This window comes from Giraffa tippelskirchi, chromosome 1, assembly GCF_054371585.1.
Source record: "Giraffa tippelskirchi isolate mGirTip1 chromosome 1, T2T-mGirTip1v1.2.pri, whole genome shotgun sequence".
NCBI lineage: Eukaryota > Metazoa > Chordata > Mammalia > Artiodactyla > Giraffidae > Giraffa > Giraffa tippelskirchi.
The window spans coordinates 199,603,195-199,618,706 of NC_137275.1; the positions used below are offsets into that span (position 1 = coordinate 199,603,195).

The 15,512-nt window shown below is 38.1% G+C and overlaps 1 protein-coding gene across 1 annotated transcript in view; it reads left to right on the forward strand.

Moving 5' to 3' along the window:
• Positions 1–15,512, forward strand: part of LOC145518525 (spermatogenesis-associated protein 31A6-like) — a 120,578-nt gene continuing 105,066 nt past the window's right edge. Inside the window, exons 1-2 of the mRNA XM_081523195.1 lie at positions 1–237; positions 2,716–2,829. The gene's annotated coding sequence lies outside the window, so the exon portion shown is untranslated. The remainder of the gene's footprint in view (positions 238–2,715; positions 2,830–15,512) is intronic.

Below are 15,512 nucleotides of genomic sequence, written 5' to 3' on the forward strand. Positions count from 1 at the left end.
AGAGATTTGATGGGCCTTGTAAAACGATTCTGAAGATTTTAACTCAATAGTCAATAAAGGCCCTCCCAAACATTTTTGTCTGGCTCTGGGGTCCACAAAGAGACTGGAAGCCCTTCTTAGCATCTTTATGTGGAAAGACCATCCTCTGTTGCAACACAAATAACTACTGTGAAGCTGATGGTTAGTTTCAATGAGTTTATTTTACCATGTGTGACCCAGGTAGGCTTGGACTTACAGGTATGTTTATGCTATGTTTCATATTCAAATGCACAGTTCCAACAGTTTATTTACTTTATAAGTTGTTCTCTCTTTGTCTTCCTTGTATTCTGTCAAGCACCAGGTAAGTGTCATCTCCGTGTGGGTGCTCTGCAAACACTAATTGGTGGTGATCAGTATAATGATGTTGACAAATGACTCCATGAAACTGATGAATCATCTGGTGGAAGAGGCCAGGTACAGCAATTACGTAACTTTGCTTTACCAAACAGGTAATGTTTCATACCTCACAGCAATACAGAATATTTTGCCTGTCAGTCACTATTTCCAGTCACAGTCAAAAAGGTTTCTTTGTAGAGAGCAGAACTTTTGAAACATATTGACCCTGTAGGCAGACTCAGAGTAAGAGATATAGCTATTTCCTTTTGGTTCAGGCTACTATCAAAGCATGGCTCCCTCATAAACAAAAAGATGAAGTAAGAAGTTTGAATCAGCTAACAAAAACAAATAAACTAATTCATATAAGAATTAACACTTCAAAGGTATTGTTCCAGCTCCCCCCCTTCCCACACCCATGGAAATATCTGGACCTTTTAAAAATTAACTATGGAATAGACAAGTTTACAGAAAAGCTTTTGGTTTATCCATATGAGGTTGGATTCAACTATTCAACTATTTTTTTATCTTCAAGATGGCAATTTCATGTGGTTCAACTGAATGAAAGGCTGAAGAATTCTTTTGCTCAGAATCTGTCTATATAAACAGAGATAAATGCTAAAGTAAAGAAACAAATTTCTAATATTCGCTTTCTGGCAAATTCATTATTTCACTTGATCTTCCTTTTAAGATGTAGATGGGGCAAAAAAAGTGCTTTATATATTTATTAACAACTAAGTTTTATCTTAATTTTTAGACAAAAATTAACAAAAACCATAGTTTAAAATTTTTAAAATAGTTAAATATTATAATTAATATTAGAATTTTTAATATAAGGGCACATTTTTTCCTACAGAAATTATGTATTTAGATGTATTTCTTTGGCTAATCAGAGTCTTTATCATTTTAGGTCAGAGGTTGCAGTATCATAAACAAGTGTGCCCAATTATTAACACTGAAGAAAATGTGAATCCTTTAAATAAAGGTTACACTCTTCAGTTTCCAAAGACCCCACTATTTTCTGTTGTTTCCCTTCAGCATTTATTTGCATTTTCCTAAAGGATACCAAAGTATTTCAATTTGCAACCCCCGTTTTAGATGAAATTATGTCTCATTACTTTTGCTCCTCTGATGTGTTGAAAACATTCTGCGTCGAGGAATTAAGAGGGTATATCCTGCTCCCTCCACAGATTTCACCTTAATGCCTATTTTGTTCTGAGCGTGAATAAAAAGAAGATGAAATAACAGAAGATGCTCAGCCCCTCTCATAATCCAGGAGCTACAATTTAAAATAAGATCTCTATTTTTAACCTCTGAATTCTACAAAAGTAAAAAGATTGATTATATTTAGAGTTGGAAAAAACATGGAGAAATGGAAATTTGCTGATAAACTGATGCCTTTTTTTGACCAAAAGATAGGAAACGTTTGTAATTTTGTAAATGTATATACTGTTTGTCTCAGCAAATCTACTTTTTCCTAAAAACGTAGTTTACATAAGCATGGGTATTACATACTTCACATATTTGAAGACTTTTGTTGTAGCATAGTTTGTAATAAGAAAAAGCTGAAAATAATCTAAATGTTTATTGATAGAGAAATGTTTTATCATGGATACATTGATCCTTTAAAAAACGAAGTGTATCTCTGTGTATAATGGAAAGGTGTAAAGGATATGTCTGAGTGCAAAAAGCAAACTTCAGAACAATGTTTATAGTATGATCCCATTCAAAAAATAAGATAACTATATATGTATATTTTAACAGGCAGGTGTAAGTATATGCATTGAGAAAGGTATATTCATAATATTTTGCTATCATAATATTTTGCTGTATTTAAGTAAATTTCTATATCAATGTATTTCTTTGAAATTAAAACAAATGAGAAATACTAGACTTTGGCTGGGAGGGAGTTGGAAATTGTAGGGAAGGGTTACTCATTTTCATTCACAAAGATAGTCCACTGCTAGCAGTTGAGAAGCTAAACAATAATTTAAAAATTGAGACAAAATAGCTCTTTTGGGCAAAGAAATATTTGTTGCCCAGCAGATAACAAATTTATCCTTTGAATACTGATTTTGCTCTATTTAGAAATATAGTTCCACATTTTAGATGGTCAGTGCTTCTTTACTCTGAAATACCTCTATAAGCCTCTAGAGTTATCGGCTCACAGGTCCTCTCCTGAGTACGGCACAGGACTGAGAGAGCCCGCATTCCCAGTGGCAGGAAGCTGAAGGTAGCCTTGGTCCAACAGCCACTAGAAACTGAAGTCCTCAGTCCCTCAACCTTTGTGAAACTGAAATTCTGCCAATAAGCATGTGAGCTTGACAATGGATTCTTCCCTAGTTGAGACTTCATTCTTCCAGCCTGCCAGACACCTGGATTACAGCCTAAAGGAGAGGCAGGCCCAGGAGCAGAGGACCTGTTAAACTGTATCCAGACTCCTGATCCACAAAAACTGTAAGATATGAAATGTATGTTGTTTTGAGCTGCTGTTTGTGATAATTTTTAATGCACCAATAGATAACTGTTACAGTTGTGAAGTCTCACAAGTTTTGACAATGAGTCAGTGCTAGAGCAGCTGCTAATCACTGAATTTTCCTTTGCCACAAAGAGTGCCATAACATCATTTCACTGGCCAAGAGAGTTAGGTTAAAAGGAATCAGAGAAGACAGATAAAATTACCTCCATGACAAGTTAAGACATTTAGGATTTGTGTATCTGAAAGATGCAAGCACTATCCTCCAGTGCATTTTCACTCTAAAGTACTTTAAAATCTGATACACATCATTATCCATACACAACCATCATTTGGGACCATACACCAAGAACCCAGGGATGATGGTCCACCAGGCTCCTTTTGGTTTAAAAGCTTCCAAAGGAAAATGCCCTATGGTGAGGGAGTTTCTATTGCCTTGTGAAAAATTTGTTTCCTGGGAACTGAACTTATTGAAAGTATTCTGAACTGAGTCCTGTCAGTCAGTTCACAGGAGCACATAAGGCCCTGGGGCCAACAGCCAACCATGTGAGCCTGACAATGTTCCCTAGTTCCAGTCTTCTCTAGTTGAGACTTCATTCTGCCAGTCTGTCAGACACCTTGTTTACAGTCTTAAGGAGAGGTTGGGTTTCAAGATTTCAGGAGTGGGTATCATCAGATCAAGAGTACTCTCAAAAAACTGATGACCATCCCCATGGCATGAGGACCTCCCACAGAGTTGTCACACTGAGAAATGTCTCCTTGAGCCCTAATTTACTCTCTTGTTTTATGATAAGCTATTATCTTTCTTCAAGTTCCTTTAAAGGAACACAGATCATTACTTTGATTTTAGCAGTACTAATAAAATAGATAATGATGATAGTTATTACTTTCTGATATCTTACTTTGTCCTAGACATTGCTTTAAGTAACTAACATAAATTATCTTGGGAGACATTTCCTAAAAGAACTGTAGTTAATAATAATCATTATCTACCATTTCTCAGAGGAGGAAACTGGGTTTATGAATGAGATGTGACTTGCCCAAGATCACACATGGACAGAGAGCAGGGAATAAACACCCAGTGAGGTCAACAAGGAATTTGGTAAATTTACAACTAACTCTGTCTCATCAAAAAATGAGATCCTGCAACTCACCTATATCATTTTTTAAATCAATTGAGGTATAATTTACATACTGTAAGTTGTATACATTTTCCCATACACCTTAATGATTTTAAATATTTATACAGCTGCTTAATCACCATCAAAATCTAAATTTAGACCTTTCCATCATCCAAAAATTTCCCTGTTTCCCTACCTATCAATCCCCACACCTACTTCCAGGCAGCCACTGATCTGTTTCCTGTCCCTCCAGGGTCGATTTGTCCTTCCCAGAATTTCGTGTAAGTAGGATCATAGAGTTGTACTCTCCTGTGTCTGACTTCTTTCATTCAATATAATCTTGAGATTTATCAATACTATTTTGTGTTGAGTAGTCTCTTTTTTATTACTATGTGCTACTCTTATGTGTGATTATATATTTTACTGATTTTAGGAGGTCAGCATTATCCTAATAACAAAATCAAATATAGATTTTACATGAAAATGAAACTAAAGGCCAAAATCTCTTGTGAATATATGCAATAATCCTCAAGGAAATATTAGCAAATGAAATCCAGAAACATAAAAAAAGGATAACTCATGATGAAGACTCATTTTGCATTTGAAAATCAATCACTGTAATTCACCACATTAAGAGACTAAATTTAAAAAAACATATGATTATCTCAATAGGTGAAGAAAAAGCAATTCAACATTCACTCATGATAAAAACTCTAAGCAAACTAGGAATATGCAGACTTAACATAATCTTGTAAAAATCTACAGCTAATATCATAATCCCATAAGATTAGTAAAAAGGCAAGAAATTCTTACTCAACATTGGGCTGGAAGCTCTGGTTAGTAATAACAAAGTTAGAAAGAAGGAAGGAAGAAAGAAAAAAGGAAAGAAAGCTCATACAGATTAGAAAGAAATAAAACTCTATTGCAGGCAGCATGATTATCTACAGAGAACATATAAACAAATCCCTACAAACACCTTCTAGAACTAATGAGTTGATCAGTACCAGGGTAGGATGATAGAAGGTACACATACAAAAGTCTATTCTATTCATATAGAACAATATTAGACAACTGGAATTTGAAATTTTTAAAAAGTACCATTTACTATAACATCAAAAAGTTACTTATACATTTAAAACAAATCTGTGCATGGGAAAAATTCCATGTTCATGGATTGGAAGACTCAATATTGTTAAAATGTCAATTTACCCAAATTTATATAAATTTCAGTATAATTCTAATGCAAATGCCAGAAAATTTTTTCGTAGCTACTGACAAATGAATCCCAAAATTCATATGGAATGTCAAAAAATAGCCAAAACAATTCTGGAAGAAAAAAAAAGTTGGCCTTATATCGTTCATTTTAAGAAGTCTGTAAAGCTGCAGTAATCAATGTGATTAGTGAAAGGATACATACATAGTGCAAAAGAATACACTAAAGAGTCCAGAAATAGGCCCAAATGAACATGGTGAACTGATTTTTGGCAACGATACAAAAGAATTTCAATAGAGAAAGGATACTGTTTTTAGCAAATGGTGCTGGAACAACTGGACATAGATACCCTCCCCACTAAAAGTCCTAACTTTGACACATACTTCACATGTCACACAAAAATTAAATCAAACTGGGTCATAGAAACATAACTTCAAGTGAAAGAACCCAGAGACAAAGAACCAAATATTGTATAATTTAATTTATATGACATGTCCAGAATAGGCAAATCCATGGAGACAGAAAGTAGGCTAGTGGTTGCCAGGGGCTGGGCTTGGGGGTTTAGTATAATAGCTGACAGGTACTGAGTTTCTTTTTGAGGAGATTAAAAATATTCTGGAATTATATAGTTGTGATGTTCCATAATTTTATGAATATAATAAAATACTGAATTGTATACTTTAAGAAGGTGAATTTTATGGTATATGAATTATAGCTCAACTTTAAAATCCCTTGTACTTAAAAGTGTTTCTCAAGACAGTACTTCTAAGTAGAAAAAAATTGAGAAATAATCTAGAGATAGGAAACCTTTAATAAATTGTGTCAGATTAACATGAGGAATATTTTTCAGATGTTAAAAAGTGCTTTTGTACACACCAAAGGTACAAAACATTAAAGAAATAATTGATAATCTGGACTTCATTAAAATTAGAAGTTTCTGCTCTGTGAAAGGCACTGTCAAGAGAATGAGAAGACAAGCTCACAGACTAGAACAAAATATTTGCAATAGGCATCTGATAAAGCTTGTTATCCAAAACCTACCAAGAATGTAACAATAAGCAAACAGACAGAATATCGTGTATTAACACATATATATGGAATCTAGAAAGATGACACTGATGAACCTATTTGCGGGGCAGCAATGGAGATGCAGACCTAAAGAACAGACTTACGGACAAGGTGCGGGGTGGGGGTGGGGCACAGTAGGGGGAAGAAGGAGAGAAGGTGAGATGAATGGAGAGAGTAGCATGGAAGCATATACACTACCGTATGTAAGGTAGGCAGCCAAAGGAAATTTGCTGTATGACTCAGGGAACTCAAACTGGGGCTCTGTAACAACTTAGAGGGGTGGGAAAGGGTGGGAGGTGGGAGGGAGGTTCATGAGGGAGGGGACATATGTATACCTATGGCTAATTCAGGGCTTCCCAGGTGGCTCAGTGGGTGAAGAATCTGCCTGCAATGCAGGAGAGCATAAGACGTGGGTTCAATTCCTGGGTCAGGGAGATTCCCTGGAGGAGGGCAGGGCAATCCCCTCCAGTATTCTTGCCTGGAAAATCCCATGGACAGAAGAGCCTGACGGGCTACAGTCCGTAAGTTTGCAAAGAGTCGGACACAACTGAAGCAACCGAGCACAGCATAGAACATGGCAAATTCATGTTGATGTATGGAAGAAATCAAACCAGTATTGTAAACCAATTATCCTTCAATTAAAAATAAATTTTTAAAAAGTCACCCTTCTGACTTGAAAAAAAAAAAAGAAAACAAACAATCCAATGAAAATATGGGCCAAAGATCTTAACATCTACTCACCAAAGAAGATATGCAATAACCAATAAGCCTTTGAGAAGATGCTCCACGTTGTATGTTATTAGGGAGTGTAAATTAAAGCAACAATGAGCTATCACTACACATCTGTTTGAATGGACAAAATTCAGAACACTGACAACACCAAATTCTGGTAAAGATATGCAACAATAGGAATCTCATTCATTGCTCATGGGAATGCAAAATGATACAGCAACTTCAGAAGACTTTCCAGTTTCAAACAAAACTAAACATATCATTACCATACAATCTGACAGTTGCACTCCTTGATATTTACTCAAAGAAACCAAAAACTCACGTCCACACAAAACTTGCACACAGGAGGGGGCTAAGATGGCGGAGGAATAGGACGGGGAGACCACTCTCTCCTTCACAAATTTATCGAAAGAACATCTCAACGCTGAGCAGACCTCACAAAACTACTTCTGAACGCTGGCAGAGGACGTCAGGCATCCAGAAAGACAGCGCATTATCTTCGAAAGCAGGTAGGAGAAATTATAAAAGATAAAAAGAGAGACAAAAGAGTTAGGGACGGAGACCCGTCCCGGGGAGGCAGTCGTAAAAGAGGAGAAATTTCCAAGCACCAGGAAACCCTCTCACCGGCGGGTTTGGGGGAAGATTTCGAATCGCGGAATGCAACATAACTGGGAGAAAAAATAAATAAACCCCACAGATTACGTGCCTAAAGGCAACTCCCAGCAAAGAACCCCAGACGCTCGCATCCGCCACCAGCAAGTGGGGGCTGAACGGAGAGGAGCGGGCGGCACTGCTTAGGGTAAGGACTGGGCCCGAACGCCCTGAGGGCAATCTGAGGGAGCTAATGTGAGATAGTAACCTAAACTGTGGGACAGCCAGAGAGAGAGAACTATCCTGCGAAAAGCCCAAATCTAAGGTACTGCCGGCCCGCTCACAGAACAAAGGACTGAGCGATACCAGAGGAGAGCTAGCCGGCTGCGGACCGCCCCATCCCCCTCCAGACACAGCAGGCAGGCGGGGTCCGCCAGAGCCGGAAAGGGGCAAACTCGGCCCCAGAGAGGGCACCCCCTACCAAACTGCAAACAGGCTCCCAGTTTCTAAGCAAAGACTGCCTGAGATCCCGGAGGGTCGACAGCCGCCGGGAGGGTTGCAGCCAGAGACCAGCTCCCTAGAACCGACACAAAGCACACCGGAGCCGGGCGCGCCCATAAACCGAGGCGGGGACCAGGGAGGTGATAAGCCACACCGCCCCAACAGGGGAGAGTGCGTTCGCCAAACTCCTGGCTGCCTGAGCTGCTCTGACCGGGAACAGCACACACCGCGGCCCAACCGAGTCTGCGCCTTTGTGGAGTACCCGGGAACCTAAACCTGAGTGGCTTAGACCTGGGAAGTGCACGCATCTCAGGGCCCATTCCCCGGCCGAGAAACCTGAAGCCTGACCAGGGTAGACGGGGAAAGCATACACGCCGTGAGCAGGGACGAACCCAGTGCGGCCGAGACACTGCGAGCTCTCCACACACACGCCAGTGACACAGGTTTGCAGTGTTCCTCCCTCCCCACAGCAGGACTGAACAAGCGAACCTAAAGAGACCGCCTCCGCCCCTTTGTGGCAGGGCGGAAATTAGATACTGAAGAGACCTCCAAATAGAAGCCAAATAAACAGAGGGAAGCGCGTTGGAAGTGACAGGCCAACAGATTAAAATCCCTGTAGTTAACACCGACTGCATTGAAAGGGGACTACAGATCTTGAAAAGTATAAGCAGGAACAAGGATCTATCTGAAACTGAACAGACCCCACACTGCTCACAACAGCTCCAGAGAAAGTCCGGGATATATATTTTTACTATTATCAATTTTTTTTTTAATTTTAATTAAAAAAAAATTTTTTTTCTTTCTTTTTTTCTTTAAGTCCTCTATTACACCTTTAATTTTCATATTCATAACCCACTATTACCTTGCCAAAAAAAACAACAACCCTATTTTTAAAGCAAACTGCATACATATATCTTATACCTTTTGTGTTTTCTTTTTTTTTTTACTGTTTTTTCCTGTTTTACTTTTTTTACTGTTTCTTTTTTTACTGTTTTACTGTTTTTTTTTCTTTTTACACTGTTTTCTTTTTTTATATTGTATGTTTTATAAGAGTCTAACCTCTACTCTAGATTTTTAATCTTTGTTTTACATATTTGATATCAATTTTGTACATTTAAGAACCTAATCTTTAGTACCCATTTTTACTCAGGGGTGTGATTACTGGCTTGATTACTCTCTCCCCCTATTGACGTTCTTTCTTCTCCCCCAGGGAACCTCTATCTCCCACCCTCCTCCTTCTCTTCTCAACCCAATTCTGTGAATCTCTGAGGGTGTTCTGGGTACTGGAGAACACTTTCGGAAAAGAATACTGCCCAGATCTCTCTCTCCCCTCTTGATTCCTCCCTTTCTACTCATGCTCACCTCTATTACCTTCCTCCCCCATCTCTATGTATCTCTGTGAACCGCTCTGAGGGTTCCAGACTGTGGAGAGCACAGAGGGAAGTGCTTACTGGCTAGACTGCTCTCTCCATGTCTGAGTCCCCCTCTTCTCCTCCTGGTCACCTCAACCCCCCCCCTTCATCTCTCCATGTAACTCAGTGAACCTCTCTGGGTATCCCTCACTGTGGAGAATCTTTTCACCATTAACCTAAAAGTTTTATTATTGATGCTGTATGGATGGAGAAGTCTTGAGGCTACTGCAAGAATAAGACTGAAAGCCAGGGGAAACATTAATTAATAAGAGATCATCCAATAGCCTCCACATATACACTGAAACCAAGCTCCACCCAAGAGCCAATAAGTTCCAGAGCAAGACATACCATGCAAATTCTCCAGCAACGCAGGAACATAGCCCTGAGTATCAATATACAGGCTGCCCAGAGGCACACCAAATCCATAGACATCTCAAAACTCAATACAGGACACTCCATTGCACTCTAGAGAGAAAAAATCCAGCTCCACCCACTAGAACACCGACACAAGCTCCCCCAATCAGGAAACCTTGATAAGCCACCCGTCCAACCCCACCCACAGTGAGGAACCTCCTCAATAAAGAGGAACTTCAAACTACCAGAATACAGAAAGGCCACGCCTAACACAGCAATCTAAACAAGATGAAAAGGCAGAGAAATACTCAGCAAGTAAAGGAAAATGAGAAATGCCCACCAAAGCAAACAAAAGAGGACGAGATAGGGAATCTATCTGACAAAGAATTTAGAATAATGATGATAAAAATGATCCAAAATCTTGAAAGCAAAATGGAGTTACAGATAAATAGCCTGGAGACAAGGATTGAGAAGATGCAAGAAATGTTTATCAAGGACCTAGAAGAAATAAAAAGGAGTCAATATATAATGAATAATGAAATAAAGGAGATAAAAAACACTCTGGAGGGAACCAACAGTAGAATAACGGAGGCAGAAGATAGGAAAAGTGAGGTAGAAGATAGAATGGTGGAAATAAATGAAGCAGAGAGGAAAAAAGAAAAAAGAATCAAAAGAAATGAGGAAAACCTCAGGGACCTCTGGGACAATATGAAACGCCCCAACATTCGAATCATAGGAGTCCCAGAAGAAGAAGATAAAAGGAAAGGCCATGAAAAAATACTCGAGGAGATAATAGTTGAAAATTTCCCTAAAATGAGGAAGGAAATAGTCACAGAAGTCCAAGAACCCAGAGAGTCCCAAACAGGATAAACCCAAGGTGAAACACCCCAAGACACATATTAATCAAATTAACAAAGATCAAACACAAAGAACAAATATTAAAAGCAGCAAGGGAAAAACAACAAATAACACACAAGGGGATCCCCATAAGGATAACAGCTGATCTTTCAATAGAAACTCTTCAGGCTAGAAGGGAATGGCAGGACATACTTAAAGTAATGAAAGAGAATAATCTACAACCCAGATTACTGTACCCAGCAAGGATCTCATTCAGATATGAAGGAGAATTCAAAAGCTTTACAGACAAGCAAGAGCTGAGGGAATTCAGCACCACCAAACCAGCTCTCCAACAAATGCTAAAGGATCTTCTCTAAACAAGAAACACAGAAAGGATGTTTAAACACGAACTCAAAACAACAAAGTAAATGGCAATGGGATCATACTTATCAATAATTACCTTAAATGTAAATGGGTTGAATGCCCCAACCAAAAGACAAAGGCTTGCTGAATGGATACAAAAACAAGACCCCTATATATGCTGTCTACAAGAGACCCACCTCAAAACTAGGGACACATACAGACTGAAAGTGAAGGGATGGAAAAACATATTTCATGCAAACGGAGACCAAAAGAAAGCAGGAGTCGCAATACTCATTTCAGATAAAATAGACTTTAAAATAAAGGCTGTGAAAAGGGACAAAGAAGGACACTACATAATGATCAAAGGATCAATCCAAGAAGAAGATGTAACAATTATAAATATATATGCACCCAACATAGGAGCACCACAATATATAAGGCAAATACTAACAAGTATGAAAGGGGAAATTAACAATAAGACAATAATAGTGGGAGACTTTAATACTCTACTCACACATATGGATAGATCAACTAAACAGAAAATTAACCAGGAAACACAAACTTTAAATGATACAATAGACAAATTAGATTTAATTGATATTTACAGGACTTTCCACCACAAAACAATCAATTTCACCTTTTTCTCAAGTGCACATGGAACTTTCTCCAGGATAGATCACATCCTGGGCCATAAATCTAGCCTTGGTAAATTCCAAAAAATTGAAATCATCCCAGCCATCTTCTCTGACCACAATGCAGTAAGATTAGACCTCAATTACAGGAAACAAACTATTAAAAATTCCAACATATGGAGGCTGAACAACACATTGCTGAATGATCAACAAATCACAGAAGAAATAAAAAACGAAATCAAATTATGCATAGAAATGAATGAAAATGAAAACACAACAACCCAAAACCTATGGGACACTGTAAAAGCAATGCTAAGGGGAAGGTGCATAGCAATACAGGCGTACCTCAAGAAACAAGAAAAAAATCAAATAAATAAACTAACTCTACACATAAAGCAACTAGAGAAGGAAGAAGTGAAGAACCCCAGGGTCAGTAGAAGGAAAGAAATCTTAAAAATTAGGACAGAAATAAATGCAAAAGAAACAAAAGAGACCGTAGCAAAAATCAATCAAACTAAAAGCTGGTTTTTCGAGAAGATAAACAAAATTGACAAGCCATTAGCCAGACTTATCAAGAAACAAAGGGAGAAGAATCAGATCAACAAAATTAGAAATGAAAATGGAGAGATCACAACAGACTCCACAGAAATACAAAGGATCATAAGAGACTACTACCAACAGCTATATGCCAATAAAATGGACAACTTGGAAGAAATGGACAAATTCTTAGAAAAGTATAACTTTCCAAACCTGAACCAGGAAGAAATAGAAGATCTTAACAGACCCATCACAAGCACGGAAATCGAAACTGTAATCAGAAATCTTCCAGCAAACAAAAGCCCAGGACCAGACGACTTCACAGCGAAATTCTACCAAAAATTCAGAGAAGAGCTAACACCTATCCTACTCAAACTCTTCCAGAAAATTGCAGAAGATGGTAAACTTCCAAACTCATTCTATGAGGCCACCATCACCCTAATTCCAAAAACAGACAAAGATGTCACAAAAAAAGAAAACTACAGGCCAATATCACTGATGAACATAGATGCAAAAATCCTTAATAAAATTCTAGCAAACAGAATCCAACATCATATTAAAAAGATCATACATCATGACCAAGTGGGCTTTATCCCAGGAATGCAAGGTTTCTTTAACATCCACAAATCAATCAATGTAATACACCACATTAACAAATTGAAAGATAAAAACCATATGATTATCTCAATAGATGCAGAAAAAGCCTTTGACAAAATTCAACATCCATTTATGATAAAAACCCTCCAGAAAGCAGGAATAGAAGGAACATACCTCAACATAATAAAAGCTATATATGACAAACCCACAGCAAACATTACCCTCAATGGTGAAAAATTGAAAGCATTTCCCCTAAAATCAGGAACAAGGCAAGGATGCCCACTTTCACCACTACTATTCAACATAGTTTTGGAAGTTTTGGCCACAGCAATCAGAGCTGAAAAAGAAATAAAAGGAATACAGATAGGAAAAGAAGAAGTAAAACTCTCACTGTTTGCAGATGACATGATCCTCTACATAGAAAACCCTAAAGATTCTACCAGAAAATTACTAGAGCTAATCAATGAATATAGTAAAGTTGCAGGATATAAAATTAACACACAGAAATCCCTTGCATTCCTATACTCCAATAATGAGAAAACAGAAAGAGAAATTAAGGAAACAATTCCATTCACCATTGCAACAAAAAGAATAAAATACTTAGGAATATATCTACCTAAAGAAACAAAAGACTTATATATAGAAAACTATAAAACACTGATGAAAGAAATCAAAGAGGACACAAACAGATGGGGAAATATACCGTGTTCCTGGATTGGAAGAATTAATATAGTGAAAATGAGTATACTACCCAAAGCAATCTATAGATTCAATGCAATTCCTATCAAGCTATCAATGGTATTTTTCACAGAACTAGAACAAATCATTTCACAATTTGTATGGAAATATAAGAAACCTTGAATAGCCAAAGCAATCTTGAGGAAGAAGAATGGAACTGGAGGAATCAACCTGCCTGACTTCAGGCTCTACTACAAAGCCACAGTCATCAGAACAGTATGGTACTGGCACAAAGATAGAAATATAGATCAACGGAACAAAATAGAAAGCCCAGAGATAAACCCACGCACCTATGGACACCTTATCTTCGACAAAGGAGGCAAGAATGTACAATGGAGAAAAGACAATCTCTGCAACAAGTGGTGCTGGGAAAACTGGTCAACCACTTGTAAAATAATGAAACTCGAACACTTCCTAACACCATACACAAAAATAAACTCAAAAGGGATTAAAGATCTAAACGTAAGACCAGAAACTATAAAACTCCTAGAGGAAAACATAGGCAAAACACTCTCCGACATAAATCACAGCAGGATCCTCCATGACCCACCTCCCAGAATATTGGAAATAAAAGCAAAAATAAACAAATGGGACCTAATTAAAATTAAAAGCTTTTGCACAACAAAGGAAACTATAAGCAAGGTGAAAAGACAGCCTTCAGAATGGGAGAAAATAATAGCAAACGAAGCAACAGACAAACAATTAATCTCAAAAATATACAAGCAACTCCTGTAGCTGAATTCCAGAAAAATAAACGACCCAATCAAAAAATGGGCCAAAGAACTAAACAGACATTTCTCCAAAGAAGACATACAGATGGCTAACAAACACATGAAAAGATTCTCAACATCACTCATTATTAGAGAAATGCAAATCAAAACCACAATGAGGTACCATTTCACACCAGTCAGAATGGCTGCTATCCAAAAGTCTACAAGCAATAAATGCTGGAGAGGGTGTGGAGAAAAGGGAACCCTCTTACACTGTTGGTGGGAATGCAAACTAGTACAGCCACTATGGAGAACAGTGTGGAGATTCCTTAAAAAACTGGGAATAGAACTGCCATATGACCCAGCAATCCCACTGCTGGGCATACACACCGAGGAAACCAGAATTGAAAGAGACGCGTGTACCCCAATGTTCATCGCAGCACTGTTTACAATAGCCAGGACATGGAAGCAACCTAGATGTCCATCAGCAGACGAATGGATAAGAAAGCTGTGGTACATATACACAATGGAATATTACTCAGCCATTAAAAAGAATACATTTGAATCAGTTCTATTGAGATGGATGAAACTGGAGCCCATTATACAGAGTGAAGTAAGCCAGAAAGAAAAACACCAATACAGTATACTAATGCATATATATGGAATTTGAAAAATGGCAACGATAACCCTATATGCGAGACAGAATAAGAGACACAGATGCATAGAACAGTCTTATGGACTCTGAGGGAGAAGGTGAGGGTGGGACGTTCTGGGAGAATAGCATTGAAACATGTATATTGTCATGTGTGAAACAGAACACCATTCCATGTTCGATGCATGAGACAAATGCTCAGGGCCGGGGCGATGGGATGGCCCAGAGAGATGGGATGGGGAAGGAGGTGGAAGGGGGGTCCAGGAAGGGGGACACATGTAAACCCATGGCTGATTCATGTCAATGTATGGCAAAAACTACTACAATATTGTAAAGTAATTAGCCCCCAACTAAAATAAATAAATTTATTTAATAAAAAAAAAACTTGCACACAGATGTTTATGGAAGTTTTATTCATAACTGCCAAAACTCGAAAGCAACCAAGGTGTCCTTCAGTAGGCAAATAGATAAATCATTGTATATCAAGATGGAGGAATATTTATAGTTGTTATTGAGTTGTGAAGTTATGTCTGAGTCTTTTGCCACAGCATGGGCTGTAACCTTCCAGGCTCCTTCACCCATGGGATTGTACAGGCAAGAATATTG